At 58.3% G+C, this 13,803-nt stretch overlaps 1 protein-coding gene across 5 annotated transcripts in view; it reads left to right on the forward strand.

The window, feature by feature from the left end:
* The window catches only part of GRAMD4 (GRAM domain containing 4), an 81,986-nt gene that overhangs the window by 23,357 nt on the left and 44,826 nt on the right, over positions 1–13,803 (forward strand). Inside the window, exon 1 of one of the 5 annotated variants that reach the window (XM_029205002.1) lies at positions 4,328–4,343. The exons of 3 other annotated variants lie outside the window; for them this stretch is intronic. The gene's annotated coding sequence lies outside the window, so the exon portion shown is untranslated. Of the gene's footprint in view, positions 1–4,327; positions 4,344–12,862; positions 12,986–13,803 lie in introns of those variants that run through there. One more of the 5 variants, XM_029205001.1, reaches the window with a different exon arrangement.

Raw genomic sequence — 13,803 nt, forward strand, 5'->3', positions numbered from 1 at the left:
CTCCCCTCCCCCCTCCCCCCCCCCCCCCTCCCCCCCCCCCCCCCTCCCCGGCCAGCATAGGAGGTGAGGACTGAGCAGGCTTTGTGTGGGCCCCATGTCCTTATCAGCTGTGGGGGCTATGCTATTCCAGGCCTGGACTGAAAGGAGAGGAGTGAATGGGCCAGAGGCCTGAGCCCAGGGAGATGTGTCCCGGGAAGGTGAGACCGCTCTCACCTGAAGGCTGGTGGGGAGGGTCTGCTGTGAGCTGGGGGGTGGGGGTCACTGGTGGCCCAGTGCTCTGCAGCCCCCGGGGGTGGTGGGCGTGTTGGACAGGAAGAGGGTCCCGGGGACTGTGATGGGCAGTGTGGGGATGGGGCTGGCTGAGGTGTGGGGTCCGGTGCGGACGTCCGGAGACGGAGCGGGTCCCTAGCACACAGGGAGTGGATTGTTGGGACCCGCGGCAGCAGGTGGGGCTGGGGCTAGCTGTTTCTGCGCCTGTGTGCGTTGGTAGTTGCATCATTAATTATGTAGGACGCAGACGGCCATTGGCTTTTCAGATCGTGAGCCATTATTTTCATGGTTGTGCTTGGGGTTATTCATTTTTTTTAAGAGTTTATGTCGCCTAATGCTGTAACCTGCACTTAACGTGTTCGCTCAGTTCTCTGGAAGATGGGGATTAAAACGTTTCCACAGATCAGCCACCTAAAGCATCATAGCCACACAGGCTGATGGATTCTGCCACGATTGTTCTCCCGAAGCAAGTGCACGCTTTGCTTTAATTACCTTTGTGGAAAAGTGACTGTCCGAAGGCTCTCGCCCCGTGGGGACCTCCTCTTGAGACTGATTTAGGAGAATCCCAGGTGCATCTTGCTACCAGTGGTGCTTTCTCCCCATGGAATAGCCAATAAAGTAGATGATTGCAAATCTCATCTTACCTTTAAGGCACCAGCACAGCTTGCTGTTTACAGAACGATTTGTCACAGGGTCCTGCGGAGAGAGGAGCCCTTTGGCCACAAAATTATTCTTTCCAGAGCATCTGTTTTGGAAATGGACTATTTTACGCCTTGATTTCTCCAGGCCGGCAGTGCCTGTGATGTCGAGAACGCTGCCACCGGCTTGTAACCCTTCCCACAGGTGTCACCTGAGTGCTGGCAGTCTCCTGTTCTCCTAGCGGCAGGATGTCAGGTCACTGTGAGGCTCTCCCCCAAGGGCAGGATGGCTCGGGCCCTCACACCCCCATCGGCCGTGCCCTCTCCTGGTGCTGGGCCTCCAGTCCACGGCCCTCCACCTCCGCTGAGGAGGCCAGGCCGGGGCGTGGTGCGGGTGAGAGCCCTGGGCTGCTCTGCACGGCACACTGTGGACCATGGCTGGGTATAGGAGCCAGGCCGGGCCTGCTGTCCAGCCTGCTGCACGCCCGTGGCCGGCTCTCTGCCTCTCCCCTCACCCAGGGTCTGGGGTTGTGCCCGTGGACACAGCCCCCTGCCGCGGCCCCGCTGCAGCTGCCCAAGGCCAGGGCTGGGGTCATGGGGAGCAGGGGGCTGATGGGGGCACCCTCAGGGCACGGTGTCCGAGCCCATCCCCGCATCTCTGCCCCGAAGCACTGGAACAGGCCAGGGCTTCTCAGAGTCTGGTCTTGCAACCCCTTTGATCGTGAGTTAGCGAAGTCATCAGAAAGCCTGTTTATGTGGTATGTAGCCATTGCTCTTTCCTGTGTGAGAAATTAAAACTAAGAAATTTACAAATATTTATTTATCGAAAACTGCCAACTATAAACCCATTACACGTTAACATAAATAACATATTTTTGGTTTTAAAAAAAATCACTATTTTCCCCCAAAAGGGAAAATTAGTGGTGAAGGGGGCACTTGGTGGTTTTGCAGGCCTTGGCGGGGTCTGGTTAATCAAAGACAGCTGGGTTCTCTGGGCCCCCGCCATCACCCCCATAGCCGGTGGGGCCTCAAGGGGGCAAGTACGGAAAGCAGACGATGTCTGAGGATTGCTGTTAAGTAGATCTGACCTCCTGGGCCCCCTGAGAGGGTCTTGGGGACCCCCAGGGCTCCTGGACCACACTCTGAGAACCAGGAGAGATGTCCCTGCAGTGGAGAGTGAGGGCTTTTTTTAAAGTTGTTTTTTATTTTCTGTTTTATTTGAACCCTCCTTATTTCTTTTACCTTAAAATTTTAATTTTGAACTTCATTTATGTGGCCTAGTCCACGCATTCAGGAGTTTGTTCAGAAGGGGTTGCAGCCTGCGCTGGGTCCCCGTCCTGCCTGAGTCTACCCCACCCCCTTCTCCCCAGGACACAGGGGCGGCACCACGCTCCTGGCAGGTAACAGGCGTACACGCTGGAATGAAACGACCTCGCCCACGTGTCGTTTTGCAAGTGTGAGTAGGAGACATTCCTGGAAACGGAAGTGTGGTTCTACTGGATTTTGCAAAATTGCCCTTTGCTCCACTCCTAAGCTGGGGGGGGGGGGGGTCGGGAAACGGACCCCGTTTGCCTGTCCTGACAGCCACATGCTGCGTCTCTGCCAGTCTGTTAGGAAAATGGTTTCCTGATGTGATTTTAATTTGTATTTTTCTCTTTGTAAGTAAAGGTTGATTGCCGTTTCATGTATTTAAGAACTGTTTGTTTTCCTTTGCTATGGACTGTCTGTATCTCTTGCCCATTTTTCTCCTGGGCTGTTTTTCAACATTAGACAAATTAATCCTTCGTAATATGTGCTGCAAATATGTTTTCCAGGGTTACCATTTATCTTTGACTGTTTATGGAGGCTTTCGCCTTGCGGAAATGTGTTTTTGCGTAATCTGTCATCCCCTTTATCATGTGTCATGTCTTGCTTTGGAAAGGCCCTGCCTGACCCCCAGGTTCTGAGTCCCCCCGCCATGGCCCCCCTGGCTCCTTCCCTGCTTTCCTTATTTTACGCTCAAGGCTTTGGTCCATTTTGAATTTATTTCGGGGGTGTGTGTGTGTGAGGTATGGTTCCAGCATTATCTTTGCCCACAAAGCTCGGGATGTCCCAGCATCATTTGTTGAATGATGTGTGTCTCCCCTCTGAGGAGGCCCCTTTGATCCCAGTTAGGTCTGGGTCTGTTTCTGTGCATTCTCGTTTGTTCCGCGGCTCTGCCGTGTATTCACGTGCTGTCATCGCACTTTTACCTTTGACCGTAGCTGCGTCGTGTTTTATTACGTGGCAGGGCCAGTCTCCCCTCATCACTCTTGCTTTTCAGAATTGTCCCGGCTACTTGGCTGGTTTTTCCTATAAGCCGTAGACTGAGCTTGTCTTGCTTCCTCTAAAACCTTTTTGTTATTCTTTTTTTTTTTTTCGGTACGCGGGCCCCTCACCGCTAAGGCCCCTCCCGTTGCGGAGCACAGGCTCCAGACGCACAGGCTCCGTGGCCATGGGTCACAGACCCAGCCGCTCTGCGGCACGTGGGACCTTCCCGGACCGGGGCACGAACCCGCGTCCCCTGCGTCGGCAGGCGGACTCTCAACCACTGCGCCACCAGGGAAGCCCTTGTTATTCTTTTAAGGGGAATCACATGAAGTTTATAGATTATTTTAGGGTTTTGTGTGACCATTCTCCCCTCCTTTCCTCTCTCTTTATACGTAAATATGGAAAATACACATAACATAATATGTGTAAATAATACTATATACCAGTAAATATTTGGTGAAATATACGTAAGGTTTACACCGTTTTTGACATGTACCGTTCAGTGGCTTTAAGTACATTCACATTGTACTTAGTGCACAGTTAGTGGACGCCCACCTTCAGAACTGCCTCATCTTCCCAGTCTGAATCTCCCTCCCCAGCCCCGTCCCCCAGCCCCTGGCCCCCACCATCCTTCTTTCTGTCCCTGTGGATTTGACTCCTGGGTGCCTCACATAAATGGATCTTACAGTGTTTGTCTTTCTGTGACCTGCTTATATCACTGAGCTTAATGTCCTCAGGGTTCTAGCACGTGTCAACGCTTCCTTCCTTTTGAAGGCTGAATAATGTCCCCCTTCTGTAGAGACCACACTTTGTTTATCCATTCACTGGTTGATGGACACTTGGGTTACTTCCTTGTTGTGGCTGTTGTGCTGCTGTGAACATGGGTGTACCGGTATCTGTTTGAGTCCCTGCTTTCAGTTCTTTTGGAATACCCAGACGTGGAATTGCTGGGTCACGTGGTAGTCCTGTTTTCAGTTTGTCGAGGACTGCTGTGCTGTTTTCTGCAGTCGCCATGGCTGTGGTTTGGCTTCTGGTCGTGCGTGCTGAAAATCAGGCCAGAGCGTTTGCGGAGGATACGGCGAACCCCAGCTCTGCTGCTGACCAGGCGGGACCTCCGAGAGCCTGGCTCCCTGGTCCCGCGAGCAGGTCCCTGAGCAGGACCCGGTGGGCGGGAGGGAGGGACGAGACCCTGGACTCCATCTTCCACCTCCAGTAGCTGTGGCGTCCCTCTTTGAACCTCACTTTCCTCTTCTCATTAAGAAGGGGAGGCCGGGGAGGCCCCATAATAGCAGCAGCTCACGTTTATTAAGTTCTTAGCACGTGCCAGGCCCAGAGACAAGGCGTGGAGGGGTCGGGGTCCTGGAGGCTGGTGTGGGAGGATTAAGTGAGGTGAGGCCTGGTAGCATCAAGCACGTGCTTGTTTTCCACAAAGCGTGGCTGTTAGTAAAGAGTGAGGTGGGTCATCCTGGGCGATCCCTGCCCTCGCCCCGCCCACTGGTGCATCCACGCCCTGCATGGGTCCACACCTGCCGGCCCAGTCAGGCCACCCTCTCTCCCCTGCTGTCCCATGCCATGACCCCAGATGAACCCGAGCACCTTGTCTGCCCCCGCCCGTCCCCAGCGTTTCCTCCTGGCTTGTTATGGCATAGGCGCTCTGTCCAGGGTGCCTTCCTCTGCAGCCCACGGTGGCCTCCTTGGTGCTGTCAGCCCGAGGACTAGCCATCACCTCCCGCGAGCAGCCTCCTCTGCATCCTGGTACCGACTGCAGCTGGTGCATAGTAGGTGCTCATTAAATGCTCAAGCAGATCTGTCCTTACTGTTACTCCTGGATGCCTCTGCTCCAGCCCATGAGACTTTCACTGCCCGCTTACCACTCTCTGTTCCTAATTCCCGCCGGATGGGGAGCCGCGCCGGGGCAGACCCCCGCCCCCTACGTGATGTGCCTCTGGAGCGCTTAGACCCAGCTTGTCTCGTGCCAGCACAGCCCACCTGCCCCCTTGCGTCAGCCCAGCCGGGAGATCTGTGTGAGACTGAACTGCTGACCGCGGTGGGCGGTTACCTGGGCAGCACGTGCGGAAAGGACTCGGAGGGTTTGTCTATCTACCTGTCTGTTTATTTATTTTTAAATGTTTCTTCTTTGTCACTGGATGTGAGTTTTGTAGCAGAGGCATAAGGTGCGCCAGCCAGGCACCTCGGCTGTCAGGCCCTGCTGGGGCTGTGTTCCTTTCTTGGCCAGCTCAGCAGGAAATGTGGGCTCCACCTTCTCTGCGCTGGGTGGTGTTTTAAACACAGAAAGCCTGTTGTGGCGGATGTGCTTGACAGCCGCCCCCCGCCCCCCGCCCCGTGGGCCCGTAAATGTCCCGGGGCGAGTCCAGCCCCCTCGTCCTCAGCTGGGCCAAGTTTCCAAAAAGGAAGAAGTTGCCGCAGGCCAGTGGTTTGGAGGTGCCCCCGAGGCCCTTTTTCCCCAGGCGCTGTTTAAGGCCGCGTGGGTTTACCTTGGCGCTGGGTTCACGCAGAGGGACCAGGATGTTCTTTAAAATGTGCCTCCCTCACCCACTGGGGTCCTCTGCCACGCCGCGTGCTGGGCCCGGACGCCGGGGTGGGGACTGGCTGGGATCCCTGCCCTTGAGCAGAGTGATCTGGGGAAGGGGGGAGGTGTGGGGCAGTTGGGGAGCCCTCAGGGGGAGGGGCAGTGCTTGGTACTGAAGTGTGGGTCGGAGGGCTCCAGGTGGGAGGGGTGGGGAGGGCCAGCTCCTCGTTTCCTGAGGTCTTTTTCACTGTGCTGCTTGTCACACCGCAGAGCAAGGGGCCCTGCCTGAGACCTGAGTGTGGATGGTGGCCTCCGGTGGTGGGCTGGTCAGAGCTGGAGGCTGGCCCCTCTGCCTCGGGTGAGATACAGGACGGGGCGGGGGAAGCCCCGGCACGTGGCCCAGGTGGGACAGAAGAGGGTGGCTCTCAACGTGTCGGGTTCCCTAGCTCTTCTTTCCTAAAGAAGATTTGATGATGACGAGGCCCACACCTGAGTGTGAGAGTGGCAAGGTCACTGGAAGTGGGACCCCAGTGCTGGGTGAGGGCCCCAGTTCCCTGTTAGGGGGCCAGTAAGTACTGGGACCCAGTTGAGAGTCCTTGTTCTGCTGGGCATTTATCGCCTTGAGACAAGGGGACAGCCAGCCATGGCCCATGTCAAAAGTGGCCCGCCCACTGCTCCCTGCTTTCGTAACCATTCTTAATGGCCCAGAGCCACACCTGTTTCATGCTGCAGCAAAGTGAGAACTTGTGACAGGCTGTGTGGCCGCCACACCTAAGACATTTACCACCAGGGCGCTTTGCAGAGTGGGTTCGCCGAGCCTGCGCGTTCGGTCTGGGGCTGCAGTGCATTTGGAGAAGAGCCTGTTTGCAGACAGCTGTGGGCCAGAGCCTCTCTCTGCTTTCGGGAGCTGGGCCAGGGCGCTGGCAGGAAGTCATGACGAATACTGGGAGTCCGGAAGGTGTTTCCTCCCAGCTGTCTCATTGGCTAGATCTTCCCCAGTCCTGGATGCTAAGAGTGATGGAGAGACTTGAAAAAAAGAATGTTTCCACCAGAAATGAGTTCTTGTGTGCGTTTCCTACTGTTTAGTTTATATTGCTTGTTTATACAGCACAGGTTTATACATACCTAAACCCTAGGTTTTCCTGCTAGCTTTGTTTTGTTTAGATAAAAGGCCGTGCGGCCAGTCTGCCGGGCTCCCCACTTGGCCTCTAGGCAGGGGGGCCTGTGGGCTCTCATACAGTGTGATGGATGCATTAACAGAGGCATGTGCTGGGGAGGGTGGGTGCCTGGGGCAAGCGCAGGCTTGAGTGCAGTGAGGTTGGCTTATGTTCCTGATGAGGCTCTTACCCCGAGCCTCAGTTTCTCCATCTGTCAGTTGGTTTAACAACAGCTCTTCCCTCGCAGTGTTGTGGTCAGGGCGCATGACACCTGGGGTGGGGAGAGGGGCTTGTCGTTCTTGCCTGAGATTTGGGGCCCTGCAGGCTCAGTGCTGAGGATGGTCCTTGCCCTGTGGAGGGCTCCCGCTCCCGCCACAGCACGGGCCGCAGGCCCTCGCCTGGGGCTTTTGTCCAGGGTCCATGCTCTTGTGAGCCTGGACTGAAGCCCAAGTGCCCAAGGGTGGGTCCTCAGGTCGGCACAGCCCACATCTGTGTCAGGTGCCACTCTTGCTTACTGCCGCCTTAAAGCCAGGGGGCTGAGGCTTAGGGAGGGCTGGGCATGACCAGCCTCTACACACCTCACTCCCGACCCTCTGGGGCTGGTCCAGGGCTGGGGTCAGAGGGCGTAGATCACGCAGAGCTGGGAGCGCAGCTGAGCCTTGGTGCCTGAGGGCTGGCGGAGGACGCTGCGTCCTCTCTGAAGCGGCCTCTGGCTTCCCGGGGCCTCTAGTCTGAACTCTCTGTGTCGCCCACTGTCTGCAGTCCTCGGAAGCTGGTGATGACCGGGGGCGGGGGGTGGTCTTGGGATGTCCCAGAGCCTCTTACCCTCCCTTCCACAGCCCCCCCGAAAGTAAAGTGCCGGTGGTTCCGTGGAGATGGAAAGTAATGCAGGTGGTGACATTTGTTCAGTGCTTTTGGAAAGTGGCGTCTGAGTTTTTCCCATGGTTACTGCTGCTCACCGGGCAGTCCCTGAGTCCTTCCCCGCACGCTTCACGTCATCCTTTGGCTGCCCTCTGAGCTGGGACTGCCGTTAACCTCTCTGTGTGACCAAGGAAACCAGGGCGTGGAGGTCATGTGACACCTGCAGGGTCAGCAGCAGAGGCAGCCGGGGTCTCGAGACCATCAGGTGACTTAGCTCACGTCCGGAGCCCAGCAGAGCCCGCTTGCTCCCAGGGGTGTCTCTGAACACGACAGTACGTAGGACAGTTGGAACCGACCTGACAGGTGACGGTGCCCTGCCCTCCAGCCCCCCAGCTAAGGTGATGGCGACGTGGGGCCCGAGCAGGGGTGACGTCACTGAGGGTGGGAGCAGCCTGGCTGGACGGGAAGGGGATGCTGGACCAGAGGTAGAAGAATGGGGTGTTAGCCGGTGGCGGGGAATGGCCTGGACAGTTGTCCCCAAGGCCAGGGAGACCTGGCGTCTCGTATGGGGACCCAAGGGGGCCGGGCTGGGATGGCAATGAGCAGGGCACGAGGACAGTGTGCCCGCCTGACCTCCCTGCCGCTGGCCCTGGGCTCGTGGGGCCCCACCTAGAGGCTCGGGTCCAGCACGTTCTTTTGTGACCTCCCCCTACCCTGCCCCCCTGGCCTGCCTGAGCGTGGTGTCTGGGTCCTGCTTCCCAGGGCTGTCTTTGACCCCTTCGGTCCTCTCAGGGACTTTCACTTTGACCTGTGCCCCCGAGCTGTGCCAGGGAAGGAGGAGGTCAGGCGGGGACACTGGTGTTTCCTGCTCTGCTCCCTGTGTGGCCGAGACAGCCTGGGACGGAGGGACCGGGGCGGTGGTGCGTTAGAGCTGCTCACGAGGGCCTGCAAGAGCTGACTGTGAAGTTTTCAGGAATTTTGTGAGCTGGCCGCTGATAAAATGAGTGTATAAAGTTAGATAAGTTATATTGAGAGCAAAGGTGTCAATATTAAATGCTCGAAGGTGCCCGTTTCTGAACTGTTTCACTACGTTTTATCACTGGGTTATGATCCTGAGGTGGCTAGCATCTCTTGGGCTTGGTGGAAATCCTGTGGCCAGTGGCCCTGGGCAGCTCTTACCACCCGTGTGCTCGTTCACTGCCGGACGTCACTTTGGTGGCTTGAACATGGCCACGATGGGAGCGGTTCCACCACGGAAACGGGCAGATACCGCAGATTAGGGCCTCACTTCTCATTTTGTCGCTTGTCTAGAGTAAAGAGAGTGATGGAGAAAATGCTGACGTGCAGGTGAAGGTTACGCGTGTGACTTCCGTCGCATTCGCTGGAAGGCGCAGGGAGGCTGAGGAAACCTCCTCCTGTTAGAATACTGTCGCCTGCTGCGTCTCTGCCGTCCTAGACAAACGAATAAGGTTCTGCCTTCCTTCCCCACCTGTCGTGTCCTGTTCACGTAAACAAGGCCGTCAGCCGACCTTCAGGCCGGAACCGCACTTGTTGGTCAGCTGCAGTCCTGGCTGACCGGAGGGAGGCTTTCAGCACGACTTAGTGAAAGCATCCTGTGGGCGCCACTTGGCTGTGTGGAGTTTACAGTAAAGAGTGTTGGACGTTTTATTACTACTTGTACCCATGCAACGCATCTTTATCACTGAGATTATAATAAATGTTTGTACGTCTACGCCCAGGGCTGTCGCTAGGGCATGCATGGTCCCAGCTCACAGAGGAGGGTGTGGTAGCTTCAACGGGGCCCTCCCAGCTCCCCTGCTCTTCCTGACTGGCTCCCCCACCCCCACCCCCGGCCACCCTGGCCCGTGGCGGGGTCACGGAGCCAGCAGGACCCTGGGCAGCTCTCCTGTTACAGTGCAGAAAACTCTGCACCTGGCACAGGGCCCGTCTTGGCCTGACCTGTGTAGGACGGAAAGCCCCTGAAGAACGCAGGCCTCTTCCTGGAGAAACGCCCCGGGCTGTCGAAGCCTTGGAGTTAAGCTCTGGAAGTGTTCACGGATTTAGGGACTTCCTGCTTCGCCAGGAGGAGTCGAGGGCAAAGTCCAGGGACAGCCCTTTGCTTTGAGGTCTCTGTGGCTGGGCGGCTCAGGGCGCAGGGCGGGGGCCTGGCTCTCCCGGCCCTCAGGGCCCAGTCGTGGGGGCCCCGCCTTTGTGCAACGTCCCCTCTGTCACTGAATGGCCAGAGTGTGCCAGCCCTGCTGAGACCGACCGGGCGCCTTCAGCACCTGCCCTCGGGCATGTACGCTAACCGGTGGGGCTGGGGGCACAGATCCTAAAGCATGGAGCTCGCCGGAAGTTGCAGGACTCCAAACCAGACGGGCTGATCGAATTCGAGGGGGGGACTTGGAAGAGGAGGAACTGGCATGGGGACATCCCCGAACCTGAAGTGCTGGGTGCGCAGTAGGAACAAAATGTGATGGCCGGAGGACCCCCGAGGGTCAGCAGGGCTGGAGCCCAGTGGGGGAAGCCCTGGGAGGGGTCTCGGCAGGATGCTCCGGACTCTGGTTTCCCGCCACCTGGAGAAGGGGCTCCATGAGGTGTGTGGCTGCCTGGACCAGACCCAGCTGGGCTGGAGGGTGGGGCGGGGGCAGAGCAGCACAGGTGTGGAGCCTGGCTGGGAGGCGGGGGCCCTGCTCGCCGTAGGTGGCTGTGCAGCGATCACGTGATCAAGGGCTCCTTCCAGGGTTTTGAGTTGAGCAGCTGCTGGTACAGGTGCCACCCAGGAGGAGGGCCCGCGGAGGCTCCAGCTCCGAGCTGAGTGTGGCAGAGTCGAGCTACCGATGAGATGTCCCACAGACAGTGGGTCACCCGGAGTCCAGCTCACGGGGAGGCTGGTGGGCGTGCAGTCAGCAGAGCGTCTGAACGTTTGGGGTCCCGCTAACTGAGGCTGGATCCGGGGTTGGGGCAGTGGCTCCCTGACCGGCCTCGAGTTCGGGGGAACCCGTGGGTCACTGGGCGTGAGCCAACATCTTGAGCCTGGCGTGATTGGGGGGAGTGGTCACCCGTGTCTTCTGGGTCTCGAGCGTCCCAGACTGCTCCCCGGGCGGGGTGGCCCGGCACAGGGCCCCGCGGGCTGCCCTGGAGCTGTGTGCATGTCGGGGTCCTGCAGGGCTGTGGGCCTCTGGGGCTGTCTTCTTGGAGAACAGAGACCTGGCAGAGGGCCGGGTGGCCGGCTGGGACTGGCCTTGGGTGGGGTGGAGGGAGAGTCCCGTCCTCGCTCAACATCTGTGACTTCCCAGGAATATGGTTTGGGACAAGGGTTGCTTCCTTTGGGAAAAAGGATGCTGTTTATCCTGGGATCAGCAGAAGAGCCACCAGATAACAGGAGATGAAGCCAGGCTGAGCTGGTTGTCTGAACGCAGAAGGGAGCTTGGCCGGGGGTCGCGAGCCCCATGCAGCGAGGAGAATGGCTGGGACCTGGGACGTGGCAAGTGCTGGACCAGGAACCATTTTTTTCTAAATCTTGGTCTGGGAGGGAAAGTAAAGTCCTTTGTGGTTTCCAAGTCCAGTGTTCCCTAGACACTGCGGCCTTTGTGTGTCCAGGAGGCATTCAGCGGGTTTCCAGAGCGGCGTGCTCTGTGTCCCGGGGCCAGAGCTGGCCTCGGCCCTGTGTCCCGAGGGTCCGCAGCGCAGGGTCGCTGCCGTGGGGCTCCCCTCGCCCTGTCCCTGTCTGCTTGCCTCCGCGGCTCTGAGCAGGGTCTGGAGTAGCTACAGGGAGCGTCCCCCAGCGCGTCTACTTCCACGTGGAGGTACAGGGAGCTGGGGCGGCAGCAGGTCCTGCTCTGAGGGGCTGCCCCACCTTGAGGGGTGGGCGTGAAGGGAGCTGCCCGGGGGCCTTGGGTGCACGTGGAGGGGCCGGGTCTGTGGGGAGTGCGCGGTGGGTGTGCAGGGATTTGGGGGCTGGTTGGATCCAGGGAAGGCTGGATGGGGGCTGGGAGTGGGACACATGGCAGCCGCTGGACGGAAGGTGCAGGTGAGCTTTGTGGAGATGGCGTCCACTCACACGGGCTTTGTGGGGAGAGCTTTGCTCTGGGTCACGCTTGGTGTCTGGCCCCCGGCCCCCCTCTCACTGTCCATGGACAACATCCGTGTCAGTCTTCCATCTCTTCATCTGGAAGTTGGGGGTAACTGGGTTGGATAGTGTAGTTGAGATGAGGTGGTCCCGGGGTACGGTGGGCCGCCCCTCAGCCCGGGGGGGTGGGGTGTGTGACGGGGAGGGCTTCCCTCGCAGCCCGGACCCGCCTGGGAGGGGTGGTCAGGTGTCCTGGCACCCGGTCCTCATTGGGCAGCGGCATGAACTGCTCGCCTCTCCAGGAGCCCCAGGGGCCTGGGGGCAGGGCAGTGGGGACGGAGCGGGCTCTCGGGGACCCCCCCCCCCCTCGCCGAGGGCTGATGTGAGCGGCTGTCAGGAGGAGCGGGGTTGGCGTGAGCTGGCAGCTGCCAGCAGGGACCCCGCTGGGCAGGGGGGCGCGTGGGCTCGGTGCCGGGGCAGCGTGAGTTGTGAGCGGCATCCTGATGGTGGCAGGGCGGACACTTGGCGCTTCGTCCCCTTTCCCCGGGCGGCCACATCATTTGCTTGCCGGGCTGAATCAGGAAGGAAGGCAGCTCCAGCCTGCGGGGTGGGGAGTCCCAGACAGGAGAACCGCCTGACGGGACCCAGCAAGGAGGGAAGCAGGCCCATCCCCTCCGCCCCGCTTCCATCTGACGCTGGGGGAGGAGGGGTCCCCCAGGTCCTTCTGAAAACGGAAGGAAGGAGGTTTTACATGGCTGCACTTCCCCTGCCCGGTTTGCTTTTAGTTTTCAAGTTAGAAAAGCAATGGGAAAGGACACGTGGAGAGAAGTTTCACAGCCACCCGCAAGCCTCAAGCAGGGTCCTGTGTCACCTGCGGTCTGTGTAGATGCCAGTTGCCTGTAACGGTGACCTCGGTGCCGCAACGTTTTGTCACCGCCTCTGAGACTCCCAGGGACGTCTGTGTGTCCCGCGTGGTGCTCAGAGCGCCCGGCCTGGCCGTGGTGCTGCCGAGATGCCCTCCACGTGCTGGATTTGCCCCGGGACGGATCTGGAGACCGGGAATCACCGGTTCAGAGGGCGTTGACGTTCACGCTTCCTGCTGCCTCTGCCACATCGCTGGCTTTTGTTTCCTTTTTGGTGAAGTTGGAGGCTTTTGCACAAGGACTGGGTAACTTTCCTCTTGCTCAGGGAGTTTGTGGGTCTGTGTTCCAAGGTCCTCTAATCTTTACCAATTTGTTCAGGTTGTCTCACAACAAAAATATTAGTTCTCATGTACCTGGCTTGCTACATGTATCCCCTGTTTCATTGCAGGTGTTTTTTTTTGATAAATTTATTTATTTTATTTTATTTATTTTATCTTTGGCTGCATTGGGTCTTCGTTGCTGTGCGCGGGCTCTCTCTAGTTGCGGTGAGCGGGGGCTACTCTTCGTTGCGGTGCACGGGCTTCTCATTGCGGTGGCTTCTCTTGTTGGGAGCACGGGCTCTAGGTGCGCGGGCTTCAGTAGTTGTGGCTCGCGGGCTCTAGAGCACAGGCTCAGTAGTTGTGGCACACGGGCTTAGTTGCTCCGCGGCATGTGGGATCTTCCTGGACCGGGGCTCGAACCCGTGTCCCCTGCACTGGCAGGTGGATTCTTAACCACTGCGCCACCAGGGAAGCCCCTCATTGTAGCTTTAAAACAAATGTCTATTTACTTTTGTCTGGTTGACTGAGTCTTTTTATCTTTTCAGTCTCTTAATGTAGACTGTCAGCCTCTCTCTAGGGACTTAAGTTCTCTCTTCTCACGTGGATATCTTTCCAGATGGCCAGCCATGTGCCCCTTTCCCGCCACGTGAGCAGGGATACCGGCCTCTCCAGCCCCGTGGCCTTGCCCACTCCTGGGCTACCCTGGACTCCAGGGGATGGTGGGTTTCCTGTGGTTTTTACACCAGGGTTAGGGTTAGGCTTAGGCCACATCAGGCCACCTTAGTGTTCCACGTGAGCGCCGA

Source organism: Monodon monoceros, unplaced genomic scaffold, assembly GCF_005190385.1.
Source record: "Monodon monoceros isolate NGI ecotype Baffin Bay Population unplaced genomic scaffold, NGI_Narwhal_1 Super_Scaffold_6, whole genome shotgun sequence".
Lineage (NCBI taxonomy): Eukaryota > Metazoa > Chordata > Mammalia > Artiodactyla > Monodontidae > Monodon > Monodon monoceros.